Source organism: Malaya genurostris, chromosome 2 (assembly GCF_030247185.1).
Source record: "Malaya genurostris strain Urasoe2022 chromosome 2, Malgen_1.1, whole genome shotgun sequence".
Lineage (NCBI taxonomy): Eukaryota > Metazoa > Arthropoda > Insecta > Diptera > Culicidae > Malaya > Malaya genurostris.
Genome location: NC_080571.1, coordinates 251,660,485 through 251,681,719, shown reverse-complemented (window position 1 = coordinate 251,681,719; position 21,235 = coordinate 251,660,485).

Genomic DNA, 21,235 nt, shown 5'->3' with positions numbered 1-21,235 from the left:
CACTTCCGGATCTTCCGGAACAGGAAAAGGGGGGACCAGTAGGGCTTTTAAGCTTTTATGCTCACAAACTAACAAGCTCGGCAAACTAGAAGAATTTTTCAGACAGTTTATTGGGATTAGTATAGAATAAGAAATTGGTAATTTTTCACTTATCACTCTTGTGGCACCACTAGTTGGTTTTCCTCTCTACCGGGGTAGGAGATACGAGAAAAAGAAAGGGAAGTTGTATTGGATAGCGGAGAGAGAAGTCAAGTTTGATTAAGTTGATGATTGAATTAAATGCAACAGAAAAATAAATATAAATGAACTATTTTGATGAACTATGTAGAAGAGAGTTTTCTTTATTTAGTGAAAAGAGCCAAGTGAAAAGAAAAGTGAAAGTGAATTAACAGCGGTATAATAGAAGAACTCATTATACTCTATAGTTACGGAACCGGAAGTCGGATGCAGATAAAATGTTCTAGAAATTTTTAGGAAACTATAAGACCTTTCATTTCAATCTTAGTTTGTGCAAATCGGTTGAGCTGTTTCAGAGAAAATTTAATGCACACTTTTTCTCGAATTTTCACATATTACCATGTAACTTCGGTACCGGAGGTCAGATCCAAATGAAATTCAATAGCAGGCTATGCGACTATAAGTCCTTTTATTTGAATCTTAGTTTGTGAAAATCGGCTCCGCCATTTCTGAAAAAGGGAGTGCATATTTTTTTCCATTTTTTTTTTGGCGCATATCATCCTATATCTCCGGAACCGGAAGTCGGATCGGGATCAAATTCAATAGCAGGCTAAGGGACCATGAGACCTTTCATTTGAATCTTCAAAAAACGTACACCTTTTAACTTGAACACGATTGACGCCAAACTGAATTGACTCATCCAGCGCCATCCAGTTAACTGACGTCTGTCTGTAACAAAACAAAATTATTTACAAAACCAATCCATGGTTCGAAATAATTGCGGACTAACCCCGGTCTCCGCTACTTTATTTCGTGGAAATCGACACTGAAATAATTATTCAGGCTGTCGAGATATATCGTACCTCATATTTGTTGTCGCACTCTATAATGGCACCGTTATAGAGTTATAATACAGAATTTTGTCGTGAATACGACTTACTTTACTATGGGGTGCCCTTTCAAAATTAGCCATATGGAAGAATGGGCAGAACTTATTCGTGAATATCTCGATTTGTATTAAAGGCAGCAACATAATTCTTTCACCATTTCATCAAAAATGTGATCAGGAATTTAGGATAATATTTTGAACAGTGTGAGATAACCACAAACAACTCAAATATTAAGTTTTCTCAAATGTTGAAAACAACGCGAAAAACTCTTTACTTTTGCTTGGCTTTTTCGCGCAAGGACGACGATTTTGAGGTAGTCAGGCACATATCTTCAACTGACTGCGTATAAAAGAGGAACCGTGGTCGAAAATCGATCATTGCTTCTTGTGCGTTGGATGCAAGCAGACGTCGTGGGAGCTTCGGAGAGTGCACATTCTGCGTGGTTAAAAACCTCAGACGCTCAGGTCGCAACTCTCATTTCGACTTCAGTCGTCAGGTGGAGCAGTCGTCAATGAAAGCAGACCTTTTGCGTGGTATGAAGCCTCAAACGCTTAGGTCGTGCTTTCATTTGGACTTCAATCGTCAGGTGGAGCAGCCGTCAATGACTGCAGAACTTCTGTTCTTGGTTCTAAATTTAGTTCTTGAACTCAGGTCCAATTCATTATTCTACAATTCTATTCGGTTCTTTTTAGAACCATAATAATACTCTCAAAGAATTATGCGAAATTTTGCTTTACTGTACTCTATACGGCTCATTTTTGTTATAAAGAACAATCTAGTTATTTCATTATATTTAATTGCATTTCAGAATGATTAATGTAACTAATCTGTAATTCAGTCGAGGCGCATCGTTTGAAATTCTAGTAGTGAAAAAGGGGAAAGTTGCACAATTCACACAATCGATCAACTACCAATTCGAATTCGGAAGTATAAAGAAAGTGTGTCAGTTTTATTCGTAGTCACGACATCCAGTTATGTCTCTGACATTACACACCCGTACTTTTTAGGCCAATTGTATGATCTATTTTATCCAGTTCTGTAGTCTTCTTTTATGTAGATGCACTTATTTCAGTGATGTGCCAAATTGATGGGGAAGCAATTGAAGCACCTGCATCCCATCTGCAAAATCTTAAATCAAAATATGACTTGTGCGCACAGTAGTTAGTTCTGTTAGTTTTTATAACTTCTTTCCCCGGTCGACCAACACAATTTCATGATTTTTGGAAAGCCTACCACTGTGGACTTCGTGGGCAGTGGAGAGTCAGCAATCACGAAAATCTTGAACAAAGTATTTCCAAAGATAAATAATAAAAACATGTATGTGCCTACAATAATTTAAAAAATTCTGGTTCGTACCTACTTTCTAAAATGACCGCACTCACCGCTTGGTGGAGCGCAAGATTAATTGCATTGTTATCATTTCGATTAAAGTGTGCCATGAGTAGGGCAGAATCAAATGTCAACATTGTCACTCATTTCGATACCATAATATAAAAAGACAATTGTTAAAAATAACCAACAAGTTAAGCAAAACGAACGTTTTACGATTGTAAAACGAAAAAAACGGAAAAGCACGAAAAATGGGTATCCAAAGCCAGGTCATCATGCTCATTGCTTCCATATGCTCGTCAACCGTAAATTTCGATTTTTTAACATTTATGCAATCTACTCTGACTTTTTCGTAGTACATAATGGAACGTCGGAAATCTACTGTGTTAGCACTTGGAATTCCGAGCTTTCCGAGCTACCTTTACTTCCAACGCGAAAATTATACAATGTATAACTCCCATTCAACTGCTATAATTTATATCTGCTGTAAACTGTCCTCTCGCTATTAATTTAAATAAACGAGAGATCATGGTGTTAGCTGATTACATCAAAACAAACAAAATATTAAGAGTACTATGAAAACTCAATATATACAAATGAGCAAACGAATCGAAAGGTTCTCACGGTTTGACATTTGTGTTATAAATGTTATGATGGGAACTCAACACTGCAACCAGTTTATCACCATTGTTGCCAGTTTCATGGGGGACCGTAGATGTGCGCCAAAAAAAGATCGTGACTGTCATGTCTGGAAATTCGTTTGTGGTATTTCACGATGCATTCTGAAGGAAAACCAGTCGCATAGTAGGTATTAATCCAAGTTCACTTTGGTTTCTTATCCTTTGTTGTTTGTCGATAAATACTATTTTATAGAAGAACGAAAATATTTTTTTTCCATAATCAACATGATGCCAAACACGTTAGCAAAAATTAAAGCCGTTTACCAACAAATCTAGCTAAAATGAGTACAGAAGTTCCGAAAGCAAAACTACGCCAACCAGCTCCATTCTTCCCTGTTGATGTACAAGTCGAGTAAATTTCTTTTTTCCATGTTCGTCGCTTCCTGTGACCATTCCAAACACGAGATAGTTTGTTTAATCGACACATGTCGATCTATTCCAAATCTTTGTTCACAAACAAAAGTCAATACCCAGAAATGATTACTGCCACTCGGGAGTGAATCATTTTAAGTTAGCAAACTTCTTACAGTGAAACTCATGCCGCATTTACGCAGTTCGTATAAAAAACTTCCCGAACTCAAAAGCGCCTACAGTGCCTGTTTCGCAATTTGTTACCTTGTCGTGTATGAGAAAAGTTTCCCGAGATTACAACCAATTCACTGACACCGCACGGCAGCACTTGGCAGATCCGTGGAACCGTATGGCGCTACCATTGTGTCATGCAACGGATTTAGGCGAAAAACTATCTTCGAGTACTCTTTTCCGGGAAAACCGCAGATTGCGTTCTTGGGAAGTTTCGATAACTGCTACAGGCGTACACAGGGCAGAGCTTTAATAATGTGTAGTTGGAACAAATCTGCGAGCCTTTGGTAGAATTTGAGAAATGAAAAACCAAACTCATCTTTTCTTATTGTGTACTGTGCTCAATGGCCGATTCGTGAACCAGAGTAGGATAAAACCGAGTTTGTTCTTTGAAAAGATTATAAGCTTTTTGTTATTTTAAGGTGATGATAATCAAGACTGCTTTATGTCTCAACACAAACCGGTAACTGTAATCATTACACGGGAAAGCAATCTGTCATAGTATGTCGAGTATTGTCGAGAGAGGATGAATTTTTCAATAAATCTTTCGAAACAATGTTTGCTCATTTCTTCCATATATTCGTTAACCATAGATTTTGATTCTTTCACACTCTGACTTTTCGTAGTACATAACGGAACACAGATAAAAATATTTTGTGATTTTACATTTATCTTCATGCACATATTTGGAGCACGAAATTGAATGGAAATTTATATTACAAAACGAAGCGGTTTGTAAATTTACAGTCTTGTTCAATGAAAAACTAAATGAATTTTAATGTAATCATGGTTTTAAATCAAATTGTCGTTTAAACTGATGTCTATTTCATAGTACTATCGGTTTACAGGTCGTGTAAGTTTCATCTTTTCTTTCTGTGAACGTCGGAAATCTACTCTGTTAGCACTTGGAATTTCGGGCTTTCCGAGGTTCTTTATTGCACTAGAAAGTAATGTTTGGCGCGCAAGGGTGCTCAGTATTTCGCCGTTGAAGAAAAGAATACTAGATCTTTGGAAAATCGTTTGGCGCGCAACGAGTAGATTTGGGTGGAGATTTTACATGCATGATTGATTCGTCATTTGGAAACACGTGCTTAATAGGGTATCAAAATCATTACTTGCCAAATGACTGTTTTAGCTATACCGTAAACAGAAACACAAGTTCTAATGTCATTTACCAGTAGATGTAGTTAGATGAATTATGTTGGCCATCGTGGGCGTGAGTTGATCAAATCAAATTATGTAACGATTTTTTTACGTATCAATGATAGGATTCTGCTGTTGAAATAATGAGTTCAGATGAAAATATTTTCCTTGCATTTAGCATGCTGACGTTTGTTCAGCCGATTCGAGTGAGTTTTCAAGAGTGGTTTACTTCAAAACGGATGCTATTCATGACATTTGTAAGCTGCTTAAGCCAAATCATTTCATTTTCCGAACTTTGGATTACTTGACGAATTACCATATGCGAATCGTGAATATCATATCTGAAGGAGAAATCGTGGCATGTAAGAACCATTAGTTGTGAGATCTGCTGTTTTATACATTGGCTTTAACGATAAGAAGAATACTGGTATAATCACTCCTCATGTTCACTCCGCTAGAACAGAATATTGATTCTCAGGACTGAATACTAAGCAAACCGATGTGGTGGCTCGACGAATTTGAGGCCTTTTGATACAATTCATGAACGAATCCAGCGTTCATGTCAAAGTTAATGGACACAATATTTAATAAAAGGGTAATTTGAACTTTCGAATGTCCAAGTATTTTTCATTTTATCGCTAATTCGTTAATCGAAAATTGATTCTGTCATTATCCTGCTACGAACATTCATCAAACACGACTAAGTAATGTCACTAGCGGTGAAGTAGGTTATGGACAACCGTTCAAAATTAGTTGATTATTTTCGATAATCCTTAAGGATTTGCTATTAAATTTTAAACGTCTTCAGTACAAATAAGTCTTAATATTCAATGATAAACAACAATCCCCGAGGGCTGCTTTTGGAAATTTGTGGGGTCAATTTAAAGTATTTATCTTAGTCATCTCTTTTTCATCCACCTGTTAATTTATTTATTTGTTTATTTAGGAGCAAGGGAAAAGCCTGCTGGAGCTGAAATTTTGGTTCTCCTTCTCCAGCAGACATAAAACATTCTCATCTTTTGTATCAACAAATAACATTTGACCAAATGATACATAACGAAATCTTTAGTTACCTTTATTTAAACTACAAAGCTAACTAACAACTATTCATATCGTCTAATTATGTAAATAAAACTAGCGGGAAAAGATTCGGAGATAACGGGTTTTAATGGTGTTACGAGATAAATTGAAATCAAATTCATCAGAGCAAGTATTGAATACGCGGGGCACATACTCGAAAACGGTTCATTGAAGCCATAGTTAGTTCTAGCACGAGGAATTCTGAGAAAGGGATTAAACCGCAAATTACGCCGAAGAATGTCAAAACTTAGCTGTTGTAGGAGATCTGCACTATCAATTCGACATTGGATGTGGTCCGCGACGAAAACAGCTTTTTGTGTATCACGGCGGACAGATAGCAAATCGAAGTGTATGAGCCTACAACGATTTTCGTAGCATGGAAGATTCAATGGATCTCTCCAGGGCAGGCGACGCAAAGCAAAACGAATGAACTTGCACTGAGCAGTTTCAATGCGTAGCTTATCTGTTTGATAATATGGTGCCCAAACAACAACAGCATATTCGCGAACTAGAGCGCAATATAACGATTTCAGGCAGTATATGTTATTGAAATTTTTTGAGATGCGAAAGATGAATCCTAGCATCTTTAATGCTTTAGAGAGGGTATATTCTATGTGATCTTTGAAACTAAGTTTTGAATCCAATAACACTCCTAGATCCTTAATTGATGTCTCCCGTTTTAGTTTTAGTTTGAAATCGTCGGCGAATGATAGCTTCATGCATTGCAATGCGAAATTCAGATCATTTAGATATAGCAGAAATATGAATGTTCCTAGATGGCTTCCCTGAGGAACACCAGAGCTCACGATGAATGATGGAGTAACGCAGTCGCCAATTTTAACGGTCGTACTACGACCAGTCAGATATGATTCAATCCAATCCATCATCCCACATGTCAAATCTTTAGTTTGAGAGAGATCTACAATCTCTGTTCAATACACTGACTCGAAGGATGAGATGGCAAACGGTGCATTTGTTTAGTTTTTGCGTAACAAAAGCATTGAACATATCCACAATAATTCTTGATGATATTTCTTCTTCGGGACGAAGTTATTGTGTTGGATATGAATTTGTCGTAATTCGTTTATTGTAAGCCAAGTAATCAGTAAAATAATGGAAAGAAACATCAACGTTTGGCAACTCTGCTGTTCGAAAACACAAATTTAAAAAAAAAAATTTCAGGCGAGACGAAGTTCGACGGGTCAGCTAGTCGATACGATAGGTTAGTAAATTAAATACAACGATAATAAATTTCATTTAAACAGAGAATGATTTGTTTTCAGTCGGAAAGGTAGCAGATAACTCCAACAAATCTCACATCATCCAAACAATTTATTGACGTCGAAGGAGCTCTTAAAAACCTAAACGCCGTCTAACATTCAGGACTCGACGAGAATTGAGAGTATTGAAAAGCAAAAAACTGATGCGGGTAATGTTGTATTCTACGTAGCCGAGTTGGTAGCTACAAACTCACGGTAGGAATTACAGAAAGATGTAGAGCTAGGGAAATATCTAAACGCCGGTACGCACTAAACTCAATAGTGACCAGAAATCCTAGAGCACCTTTTGGTTCTCACGCGCGAAAAATCGGCCAGCACGTAGGTGCATCTAATCGAGCTTGCCTCCAATTTTATTATCAAAATTCTTTGTACGATTCGTTCACAGACTCGGGTGCTACTGAAAATTTTTCAGTTTGTTACTGATCGGCTTATCAAGTAGTTCAGAAGGATGGCTCTGTCCGGTCTATTGACAGCAATATAAAAAATTCTAACAAGAATCCGGAATCGAACAAACCAAAATTCTAGCACCAATAACGATGATTAGTGTGCAGACCGCGGAACTGCTCCAGTGAAAGCTCCAGGAGAGTAATGCAGGACCACTGGCAGAAGATGTATAAGAGTAGGTCTTAACAGTTTCGCTAGAGAAATTTAGAAAGAAAGCTTAAGCAGGAACGTTTTTCATAAAGCATACAACTATTTTTAAATTATAAAATACATGACCAATAAGAAAACTTTGTTTCCTTTCATTTTTGTCAACTTGCAGAAACGTAAAACGAAATTAATTTGCAGAACGCGATTAAATTTTCAAATCGAAACAATATCGGATAGATTGAGTTCTTGGTATTAGCGAAGAAGGAAATGTGAAAGTAAAGGTTAAAGCCGTGTATAATAATAACTGCTGTCTGTGATATTAGGCGGTGAGTAAATGCGAATTTCGCCACGAATAAATCGGTGTTTTGAGTGCCTTTCGTGAAATCGAGTGAACGGTTCATCAAGCAATTCTAAATGATTTTCGGCTCATCTCGCAATTCTTCTTACGAAACAAAAAAAGTATTGGTTACCAACAGTGCAGATAGTTCATATGCGAGCGATTTTCTGCAATAAAACTTGAATTCGCAATTATTTTTAACATGGCACAACCAACATTGTTCACTGATAATGACAAATTAAAGAAATTTTTCATTTAGCAACCAAGTGCATGCTTTGATGTCGTAGCGTTGCCAAATAATTTATTTTTCAACATTTCTAAACTGTCACGACGAAACAGAGAAGTGGGCTAGGCCAACTAGTTCATTTGGTGAACCAAAAAAAAAAAATGATGCATTTGTATGAGACCTAGGGGTATCATTATTTGTATTTGATTCCACACCAAACAGTAAATTTTTTCGGATGCTTTGGTAGCTCTAACAATGCTTCTGCTTTTCTTGTTGAATTATCCATTCAAACAGAAATTGATTTCTCCGCTGAACACAATTTTTTGAAAAAAAATGATCTTACACCAACATTGCAAGCGCTCATTCATGATTAAATTATAGACCAAACTGAACAAGTTTGACAATGAAAAGACACGATTCACGCGTGATCTGTCAAAAACAGTGTTGCCAAATGATATCAGCAATAATATCACCCTTTATTATGACAAATCTCGTATGCTCAATAATCAGTGATATTTAATGGAGAGAAATTGAATATTCAACTATATGAGTTACGTTCAACTATATAAAGACTGTCCCAGAATGTATGGACGCAGCCAAAAACTGCTGCCATTTCGTAATGGCTCAGAATTTGTCAATTTGTATGGCTGCCTCCTGTTGTTTACACTCTCCTCTAACCACTTGTGCAGTTGTTTATTCGTTTTCATTAGTTTGTTTCGAAATGCGTGGACTTTCAGCAGAACAACGTCGAAAAATTGTGTACAAATGGTGCGGACTGTTTGAACGCGGACTGTCACTGAGAAAGATGGCAAAAATGGAAGGAGTAAGTGAAAAAGCCGTACGAAATGCAATCAGGAAGTTCGGTGAGGATAACACCTTTGAGGATAAACCGAAAACGGGACGAAAAAAAAGGTCCTGCTAACCCTCAGTTGGATAAACGTATACTGAAGGCGTTCGAGCAAAAGAAGGAGGTTTCAGTTCGGGATGTGGCCAAAAAAGTGGGCACTTCGAAGTCAAATGTTCTTCGTGCTAAAGAACGTTCGAATCTTCGAACCTATAGGAAGCAGAAACAACCAAAACGTAGTCCGAAATAAGAAGCATCAATCAGGCCGAGGGTTCGAAAGCTGTACAATACGATTCTTGCTAGAAATTTGAACTGCATAATCATGGACGACGAAACCTACGTGAAACTCGATTACAAATCCTTGCCGGGACCACAATATTATACGATGCGAGAAGGGCAAGTGTTAAACCAGTCCGAGACGTTGATTGAAGTCGAAAAATTTGGTAAGAAAGCTATGGTCTGGCAAGCAAATTGTAGCTGCGGTAAGATTTCGAAACCCTTCACCACCACTGCTTCAATGAACAGCGAAATATACAACAAGGAATGTTTACCAAAACGACATCTACCCATGATTCGAAGCCAAAAGGATCCTGTTTTCTTCTGGCGAGATCTTGCTTCTTGCCACTACTCGAAATCAACGGTAGAATAGTCTACTAGCAAAAATGTCACTTTCGTCCCAAAAGACAGGAATCCACCACAACTTCGACCAATTGAGGAATTTTGGGCATTAACGAAGGCACATTTTAGGAAACATGTCTCGGCAGCCGAAACCATTCAACAGTTCGAAAAAGATTGGGAAAAAGTGTCAAAACTTGTCGCCAAGAAGTCTGTACGGAATTTAATGTGGAACGTACGCAAGAGGGTGCGCCAGCTAGTCTACAATGGCTAAGTAGCAAATGTTGAGAATAATATTCTGTTGTTGTAGTCTAATATTATCAGTATATCGAATAAAATTTGAATATCTAACACTTGTGCATTATTTACAGCGAAATCAAAGTGCGTCCATACTTTCTGGGACAGCCTTTAGATTATACGTATTTTCATATGAACTCGGAAAATTTATTGTGAAACTAACTAAAATAATAACCAAAAACAAAGTTACGTTAGAGATATGTTCCCGTATAAAAAATCGACTATGAAACTTGTTTTAAAAAATTCTCATATAGTTGCGCTTGCTTTATTTAAAAAGATTGTGATACTGATTCAAAATCTCATGAATCGATTCCATTACAATGTTAAACCACGTGGAAACTAGACTGTAATGTTAACAAGAATTGTATTGATGTGTACAAAAACATACCGAACAAATCTCCTAGTGAATATGATTCACATTTGATTTTCAATCCAACTGTTTTAAACACAAACATGGATTTTTTAGATTATTTTGAATATGAGAAATGATAATGCTACATATTGTAGAAATAATCGTTGGTGTTTCTGTGAATAGAAAAACGACAACGAGTTGCATGTTTATGGCGAAACATATATTTGTACGCCTGAAATTTTCAAACGCCCTCGAATAGATGTATTTTGATGGTTATGCTCCAATTTCTATAAAAAATAACAGTAGATTCTTTTCAACGAGAATCATTGGAATGGTATTTGAAGCATGCATTAGACAATTTTTGAAGCAATCCTACAAATTTTCGGATAATTCCGATCAAATAGATATTTAAATGAAGTTGTAATATCAAAAAAAAAAAACTGTTTTTATTCACCTAGTGGTGTTATAATGTTCTTCTCATATTACTTATATTTTCTAAAACATCGCTAGAAGATTCTGTCAAGATTTTTCTTTCATACTGGAATAAAATCAAAAACTTCCTTTGGATATAAACTACCAGAACCTATTCAATTTGTAAACAGTTATATCGAGTGAATATAGATTTAAATGTGGCAACCCTGCACGCTATACAAAATTGAACGAAGCATGCTGTGTGCTAGGCGGTGATGTATTCGTCTTCCGTACCAGCACGTGCTGATGCATACCGGTTTTGCATCATTTTGTATGACAGTTTGAAAGTTTTTATAATAATAATCTCGGAACCAGAAGTCGGATCTGGATGAAATGGCACGGTATCTTTTAAGATACAGAGAGCTTCAATTTGAATCAAGATTTGTGAAAATCGGTTCAACCGTTGCTGAAAAATCGAAGTGAGTTCCGTTTTTGGAGCTTTTCTTCACTATTTCCGGTGCGTTCGAAAACGGAAACCGGAGACTAATTAGTCCCAAAGGTAATTTATATATCCTTCAACTAATAAGGTCTGCCAGCTAGATGAATTCACCAGTAAATTTAAAAAAAAATTGAAATTTGCACCTCGTTTCGCCATCACGCCAGGGATAATTTGAAGAAAAAAACACTTTTTTGTAATTTTTTACGGAGACACAGCTTTAGCAAATTTTTTCAAATTTTTTTTACATTATAAAGCATCATTTAAAGAATATTTTGTTAAATTTCTGTATATTAATACTGAAAAATAAGACGCTAACAGAGTATTCTCCAAAACCTCACTTGAGAATCACGTTGCGCGGTGAACACACTAATTCGGCGTAGAATTATCTGAAATCAAAACTGTTCTTATATTTTCTTAAAGTACGAGTTATTTCACCCCCCTCCGTCGTTCTCAAGTTATTAATTTGATTTATTAAAATGGAAAAAAGTCACAACCGTAGGGGGGGGGGAGTCATTTTATACCAAGAATCGGTTTAGTAGATTTTGAGGGATTGTGTTCACAGACTTCGAAAAATTGGTTTACAGAAAAAGTGAGCAGAAAATATTTAACACTGAATTACATTGAATATTTTTAAAATATTTTTGAAATGTTAAACTACTAGAAAATGAATACCAGAGATATAAGCGAGATTGACGTAGAACTGCATTCGAGATGTGTATAGATATTAATGCATTTGATACCATTTGACCGTTTAAAATCTTGCAGTGCTGAAAAGGACAGTTTGGTTGCCAAAGAATACCTTTGTATTCTGTGAAGTAAGGCGGCGATTTAAGAGAGTTTTCTGAATAAGTTCTTCACGTTACTTCTGTGGTCCTGAAAAGCACCGTTAGTGGCTTTGGAAAAGACGGTTACAGATGATTACGTTTGTGTTTCAGGATGTAGGGTACCATTCCAAATCATTTGTAAGTTTGAGCCTATTTGATCGTCAAAATGTTGTACGGGATTTAATTCTGGCATTTAGAAGGGCCAAATTGTGGAGTTCTCTACGATATTACACCCTGTTCGAAACATTTTTCTCGAATGCAATGCAGTCCAATGCTAGCTTTATTTGCACTCGTTTGGTGCGAATTTCGTGCAGCGAAATGTGCACAAAGCTAATAAAATTATTCTAATGATTTTTACCTTCGATTTGCAATATTAATAGTTTTTTAGATAACATTTAGAGCCATTAGAACGGCTAATTTTGTGTACTGTTCCCAACATTATCCAGTTTTTGTTTTCTTTTCCTCCAATGAAAACGACCGGAAGCTGGATGATGCAATCACTCTTGTTTGAAGCAAAACTCACACTGCGAATATCCAACAGCAGATATGCCCACAGAAGTACTAGTCAGTGCTGGTGATTGCCGAAAATTGAACAGAAGCTGCTCGAAATTTATCAATTTGGTATACAACATTTTCAATCCGGTAGAAGATGCTACAAGAACTCGAGTCACTCAATGCATGAACCGCAAGAGAATTTTTCTACATTTCTTCGCTCCACTTCGTACTCTGAGTATTTCACAGCCCTTTAAAAAATTACAGTCTGATAATGATTGGTACTGTGTGGAAATTACCAAGAGAATCGCAAGTTGACAATTATCACAGAAAATTGAATCGATGATTCGACTTGATGATTCTCATACTAGGTTACAATATTTCAAAACCCTTGTGTGGAGCATTCACATACATTTTCATAGACACAACTTATACAAAGGTTATATGCTCATAGTTAGAATAAGCGACAATAGTAAAATGATTCTATCGCAACTATCCACTGCCCATACAGAATCGGATCGCGAAACGAGAATAAGCGACCGTTTGTTGTTTCAGAGAGAATCCCCGCAGCAGCGAGCGAACCTTGGATTCTCACACAGGTCATCGACAGGAATTCGCTCTCGCACTGGTGTCTGTTCTATTTTAAATGAACCATGCCGGTTTTTTGTTGCTGCGATAATATGCGTCTCTCTTTGATGGCACTGATTGAATCGTGTGAAGAGTTGCTAGTGAGCGTTATTTGATACGATAAAAGCCATCCTTGGAACTAGTTGTTGTTTTTCTGCGTTTAGGCTTGAGGAACGCCATTCGCCAATGGCACCCGGCGTTATTTAACTGGTAATAATGCCGGGTGTAGTTCCACTGTCTTGACATAGATGGTGTAGTTCCACTGTCTTGACATAGATTATTGTGCCTTCGTTCATGAATTTTGATAGAGTAAACGAGCAACAGGGTCTATTTATAGATTCGGTTGATTCAGATGTTTCGTGTTTGGACCTATGTTTTCACTATTTAAACAATCTTTACATAATAAACATGGCATTAATAACAATCTTACACCTTCTTGTATTCGTTTCATGAAAGAATTAGAGAAAATACTCAAGCATAGAAAAAGTTATTAGGAAAACAAATCTGGTGCAATTTCGTTACACTTTCGTGTTGTGAAATTTTGAAAATGTACCCAGGGAAGCATAGTAAAAAAGGGCGTAGTCCTACGTCAAAAATGTTTCAGTAAGACTGTTTGGATGACAAAAGAAAGGGTTTCATTAAACCACTAAAAGGAGTGAGAAATGGTTTTTCAAAAAGCAGATGCAACTAATTGATTTTTTGGCTTTCTCTATAGAAAGGTATTAGAATTGCTAGACTACCTCGTAGACCCATAGTATTATACACCATTCGACACTCAGATTCTGTGTGTGTATGTGTATGCACTTTTCGAAGATATTTTTACCACTCAATTTTCACACAGATGGCTGAGCGAATTTTATTAAACTTAGGCTCGTTTAAATTGATCAAGTTCAAAGATCAAATATCAAATGGCTGTGACTTCTGGTTCCGGAGATATGATGGTATAAGTGACGGAATTAACAAAACGCGTTGTTTTTTTTTACCGAAATCGATTATTTTTTCTTTGATGCCAAAATCTTAAATTGCATGAAACTTCGAGATTTAGTGTCATCTCGAAAAAAATATTTCGCCGAAGTAATAGTAGTGACCAGGCTTCCCAAATGTACCGCCGCGCGACATTATTATTGAGGATGTCATGCTACTCTTTCCATGACAGCCTTGTGATAGGTTTCATCACGACAGCCCTTAGACAAATAGTTCTGTACAGCCAACGTTGCCGTCATTCACTTCGTTCGACAGTTCATTCCATCTTAAGACATTTTGTCATGATCCACGACAGCCGAAGAAGCATGAAGTTCTCGCTGTTGCGACAGTAAGCTTCGGGTATCAGTCACTGCGTTGTTTCTGTCGAGAGCAAAATATTACTCTCCCTTGACCAGGTCTGCGACAGTAACCGGTGCGGTTCAAATTTGTTGCTCTTGGTTTGCTATGAAGATTCGAGGCAAGCATGTGGGTTTTAGTTTTGCCTTTGGTGATTGCTTTGCGCAGCGGTTGATCATTGCGCATAGCAATCACCGTTGGTAGGGCATTGATAACAATATAATTGATAATTAATAATATACGAAACTCCTAATACGAAACGGATTGAAGAACGGACTTTGGTTTTAATGAAAGTTAATTTTTATATTTTGGTCGATCTTCTATGAATTGATAGATCGATTAATTAAAGAGCAATGTTTTTTAATAGCTGAGTCAGTTCGGCGTGCTCCTTTCAGGCAGTTTGCGGTCGGTTTGTGGGCTGTAACATTCATAGTGTATGCGCGTACTGATGTGCGTGGAGCATTATTTTCATCCTCTTTATCTCTTCCTTCAGGATAGTAAAGGCGCAATCGTTCCTTATATAAGAGTGTAAAAGCCAATTGAATCAGATTTTAGATTTATATGTTAACGGTAAATAAATGTTCGTAGCGAAAGATATGTTCAAATCAAAGATTCCGTATTCGATACTCGTTAGTGTTAGCTTTGCAGTCGACTTGTAAGTCTACGGGATTTTTGCATGGCCAGTGCTGCAATACTACGGACACTAAGAATTCTTTCAAGTCAGGAATGAAACATACAAAACCTGGCTCGTTAAGTTCGTTATACGTTGAACCACCAATCGAATAAAAACCTTGAGTGAAAAATTTGGAGTCGGAATTTGCAAGGCAAAAATCATCCAGAAACATCTTATTTTCAGGTACCGTACAACAAAGCTTTGAATGCAAAAACTGAATGAAAAATTCCGGTTCTTCCAAAAAATATGTTTCCAAGCGTGGAATGCAGCATGGTTGCCCGTAACAGATTCGAATGTTTATTTTGTTTTATTTAGAAAAAAAGTTTTAATTCCCTAAGTTATGTAATAATGTCTTTCTTGAGTAATGTGGTCTCAAGCTTTCCATACATATCAAGTTCTCTTCTATATATGAATAGTATGGTGTTTCTATTACCCTGGAATATATTCCAAAAAAAAAATCGGATATAGTACGGTTACTTATATGATATAGGGTTGTGCTGATAATCTGCTGAATCATTTTCTTCCTGTTATGCATAGAATTATCTTATTTCCAGAAACAGCATATTAACTATTACATTATTTTGGTCATAGCTACCAGAAGTTCGCGACTTTTACACACGTTGAAACTGTCACTTTACATTGTAAAATTTAAAACTCGGTTAAAGCGTATCTTTCATCAAGTAGAAGCTTGTGTCAGTATATTTTGAATTCTTTAACTTAATGTCGTTGTTTACCACAAAACTTGCTATAAAAGTAACTGAGGCCCAAATTTATATCTACAGTTAAAAGGACAATTTCATGTAAACTTCTAGAAGTATCTCAATCATTTCCTTTATGTGCTTTTACGCTCAATCCAATTTTGGAAATGTAGATGTTGCAATCACGAGCCGCACGCAGAAGAAGATGCGGTGCATTGAAATTTCAAACAGCACATCCAGTTTATATGCGCTCGCTACAATTCTCGTACACATTTTTCGTTTTCTGTTTGAGTCGACTCTCACGCCCTCACGGAAAAGGAAAGTTATTCGTGAATAGCAAAGCGAACTATTGAATTTAATTCGGATCCGACTTCCGCAGTTAAAAGTCTAATAATGTCGAAAATTTTCTAAAATCTAATTGCCTTAGTAGCTTGTGTCTGCATTTAAAAAAATCAATCAGGAATCAATAAATATTGTAACAAAATAGTCAAACTTTCTGAGAGCCAAGTTCTTTGCACATATTTAACAGTTTTCTTTCTAAAAAGAAATTATGTTCTGAAAAATGTAGGTGTAAATCCCCGGTGAACAATTAAGTTTGAAACCGGGAATAAATAAAAGATATAATGAAAATAATAATAATAATAATAATAATAATAATAATAATAATAATAATAATAATAATAATAATAATAATAATAATAATAATGATAATAATAATAATAATAATAATAATAATAATATTGTAGCAGTCATTTCCGACCCTAAGAAACTCATTGTTTTAGTTATCCTAGGAGAAACAGAATTTAAGAGCTGTATATGACACGAATTTGTCTTTCATTTATTTAAAATTCAAAAATTAAATTTTTAAATTCCCAGTTTTGGTACTGATCATCCCTTAATTTCGAAACAAGAAGTCGAATATGGATGAAACTAAATGGAAGGCTTTTAATTAAATGATTTGCGATGATTAAATGATTTGCGATGAAAATTTCTTCTTAACTTTTCTTCACATAAACAACCATCTGTTGAACTACTTTTTATCTGAGAGCTCCCCCAATCAACTTCATGGTTGCGGACCCTGTATTTGTGTAGATGGTACTAAAAGATCTACCACCTCAACGAAAAAGAGCTCAATTACAAGGTCCGGGGAGTACTTAGAAACTTGCAATGAGAGCAAAGGGAAAGTCAATTTAAGCCGCAATGAAGCTATATGATTAGGCACTGAATTCCATAAAAAAACTTATAAACTTATTTTTCTAGTTTTGTGATATTTATGAAAACAAAAGAGGTTTATTGAAGATCTGTTCTCAAAGGTAGTAACAAATTAAGAACTCAACGTTTTTTATATTCTCATTCCTTCAACTGCTGGCAAAACCTATGTGAATGTTAAATGAACAACTAAATTTAAGCTATTTTAAATAAATTTAAGCTATTAGTTGATTGATTCCTATGTGGAAAAGAACAATTGAGAATACTAAATTTGTAACAAAGTTTGGGGTAAACCAAAAAATTTGATGCTTTTGGGAAAAATAATGGTTTCATTATATTTTTCTTTTTAAAACACTTTTAGCGAAAATCTGAAAGCACATGTTCACATATAAACATAAAAGTTGCCCATTCAATTTTATGGTCGAAAACTATTCAAAGTGCACCAAACATCTTATTTGGGTTCAGAGTATCATATTCTATAGTTTCAACGAAATCGGTGAGGCACGGGTACCAAAGTGTGCCGACTATTGGTGGAGTAACGTTAAATACACTACATAATTAATTAGTTGTGAAAAGTAGCTACGATTCGATCCAAAAATCAAACGTCATTATTCAGAATAAGGGTGCATAAGACATTTTCGGAGTATTGTTAATGAATGGAAGTGTATCTGTTTCTTTAGGAATAAGAAGGAAGCAGTAAGGATCAATACTTTAGAAATTCATATATATGAGCCGTTACACAAAACTCAGTGTTTATCTTTTAATATTCGTTAGTTATTAAAATTCATTGCCTTCGCCGACAGTATAAATAAATCTAAAACAATTTCTTTATTTCACAATGGTATTGTAATGAAACGTTACTAAAGTTTCCTGCAAAGGTAATCCCAACAACGCAATCGTATGTACTAGTACCATTTCATTGAGGCAGCCGAAATAGTGCGAGCGCACTATGACCCACGGCTCGTCTCCAGAAACAGCCGGTTTATTGCTTCAAGAGACATTGATGAGACAGCCGGCTTGCGACAGCCCTTCGTAACAGTAATGCCCTTAAAATCAAAGGATGTCTTCGATTTTCAAAGGCTGTCTCCGTAACATTTTATGCGAATGAGCGAACAGAAAGAAACAGGATACAAACAGCCCGTTCGGTTTGACTACTCTCCGGATAGAATACTCTCATCAATCTGGCGAGTACAAACTGTCTCAGTGACAGCATTCATTTAGGCATGCGAGCGCTGTTGCCATTACAGTTCGGCGTATGCTTCACACATATTGTAGACTGGGCTTTCGACTTTGCGCTCCGACAGTTCATGCTATCTCGTGGCGGATGTCATTGAAAAGCAGTACTGCTGGGAAGCCTGGTAGTGACAACAATCTCTTGGGCTTGGTTCGCTGGTTTGACGTCGGTGCCTTAAGGATGGTATATTTAGTGCTTTACACAGCTCGGTACGGGGAAACTTTTATCTGTCGATTTTGAATTTCATTTCGAGCTGTTACTTTTGCCGGCATACAGCAAGACTCAAAAAAAAAAAAACAAGTCCTGCCAATCTTGTAACATCACTGTCGTGCAACTTCCATGTCGGGTGTTGGACGGCAACTTAACAAAAGCGTTTCTGAAGTACTGCTCAGGCAACGCCTGTCCGTAGGCCCCCGCCCGAGAAGCATACTCCGGATGAGCAGCTGTTGGGGAGTTCTACAAAGGATGCACTGCAATAATAGTTTCCGTTCTTTAGCCCTACCCAGCCGGGAATGAATCTCAGCCAAGCGATACGATGGCGCACATCTCTTGTGTAAAAGTTTTATAATTCTCTGTTGTTGTTTGGAATTATCTACGATTTGCTTGAATAGTGGTTTAATTTGGAATGAGTTAAGAACGGCAAGGTGATGGCGAGAAGTGTTTTATACTATATTATCAAGTTAGCTTATGGACCATTCAATTGTCTCAGATTTGTAATTCTTAGCATCGTTGCAAAAGGCACTTTCCTCTACCGGCATTCGGTCAATGTTTTATTTACTGTAATAACCGAGACTTAAAAATAACCGGTAATAACCAAGACGCGAAAGAATGAATCTAATATGTCCATAAATTACAGTATTTCCAGCAAAGCTCGACCGGTAATTTTAGAGCAGCATGTGCACTGTATAAGCGCTTTATGAAATAGCCGGAAAATAGATATTACGAGTGAATCAAAATTTATGATGCCTCTGCTCTGAGATTTCCCAGATCTTTTATACACTCGCCGTCTATCTAGTGCAGTGTGGAAACAACGAAAGCGTTGCAGCATATCTAAGAGAGGCGGTACCGATGATTTCCCTTCCCATCGTTTCCCGACTGCCGACTCGCCTCCTGCAACTGTGTGGCGCACTGATTAGCATAACATGGGAATATACTTACAATTAATAATGCAAATCCCATTTTGATTCCATTTAGAGAATTATATTTCTCACTTATATGGCACCGTCGAAAACTGATTTCCTTTCTCCACAACCTAGCAGGGAGACGTATTGCGCGAATCGTTATGATTAAATATTTAAACACCCTCTTTGTTTTCGAGCTCGTCGCCACCGTCACCAGCGGTTGTGAAATAGTCGGTATTTCCAGGTATGCACTGCAGCTTTCAGCTTACGTCACACGTTTTTGGTTTGAGTTTGATTTTCGTTTTACTGCGGGTACAATTCGAAATGCGAAATGTCGGTGGTACCACTTTCACGATTATTGCCAGAATACTCACAAATATTCGGAACATTGTTGCTGCTTATAGCATTTCACGACACCGCCGCTGCTACAAAATTAGTGGTAGCCAAATTTGATGTGATTGGAAAATGATTTGAACCGGTAGTGAGATGTTATAGGTGCCGCTAAAATAATAAAGTATGAACATTTTTACTGCAGTGCTTTATTTTAAAAATCTGATATATGTTTTTGTTGTGGGGTGCCTTTTCACAATTTACACTGTACAAAAAAGGGGAGAGCCTAATAGTGAATATCTCTTAGTTTATTAAATAACAACATAAACATCGGAAAGATGCTCAACAATTTATGATAAACTTTTCAGTGGAATAAGCTAACCACAAATAATTCAAAATTGTAGTTAAATGTAAATGTTTGGTATGAACAGGCATTAGGGTGAAATTCAGTTCCAAAATAAGGCGCGCAAAGTTCCAACCGCATGAATTGAACGAATCATCGCACAAACTGACACATAGAAATATGGAATATTTTCAGTTACTGAACGACATATTTTGTTCGCTATTGAAACAGACATCATTTTTATTCGACTACTAACGGGTGGCAACTAAAATTTTGGAATTTTTTCGAGGTCTGTATGCTCAACAACAAACGAGCTCAGAAAGAACTAAGAGTGTGTATGTGTTAGCTCTCTTTCTCCTCTTTCTGCTAGTATTTTCTGTTTTGTTCATGCTTGCTCAGTTTTGCTCAAAATGCCTTCGAAACAAGAAGTATCTCACGAGCACATTGTACAGTTCTACGCCAAAATGTTGCGGCTTCGACAGTTTACAATATCCTAAGATGCCCAACAACTGCTCGTAAGGAAGGTAGTGGAATACCAGCCAATATTATAGATGCAAAAGGACTTCGTTCTCTTTCTCGTGCCTTCAACAACAAGGATTCACTGAGTCAAAGGAATGCCGCAAAAAAGTTCAACTGTTCTCACCAGTACATCTGCAAAACATCGACATCAACCACAAAACATCGACAAGCAAATTCCGACATCAAACGGAAGCTTCGCCGAACATCCGATTACGGAGCGTTTTCAAATGTTCAATATTTTTTTTCAAAAATGGACAATGTATGTATAATTTCAATAAATCAGATCTTCTCCAAGTATGTTTGTCTTTTTTTGACAGCTTGAGAAAGAAATTCCAAAATTTTAGTTGCCACCCGTTATGAGAGACACACATTTGTGCATGTTGTTTAAGACGGTGAATTGAGTCATTCAATTAATAATCAAAATGCTCTATAGTTGAATTCCTCGAATTTATTGTTGAATCATTATATATTACTATTCTATGTTCAAAACCTTTGGCATGAAGACAATACTC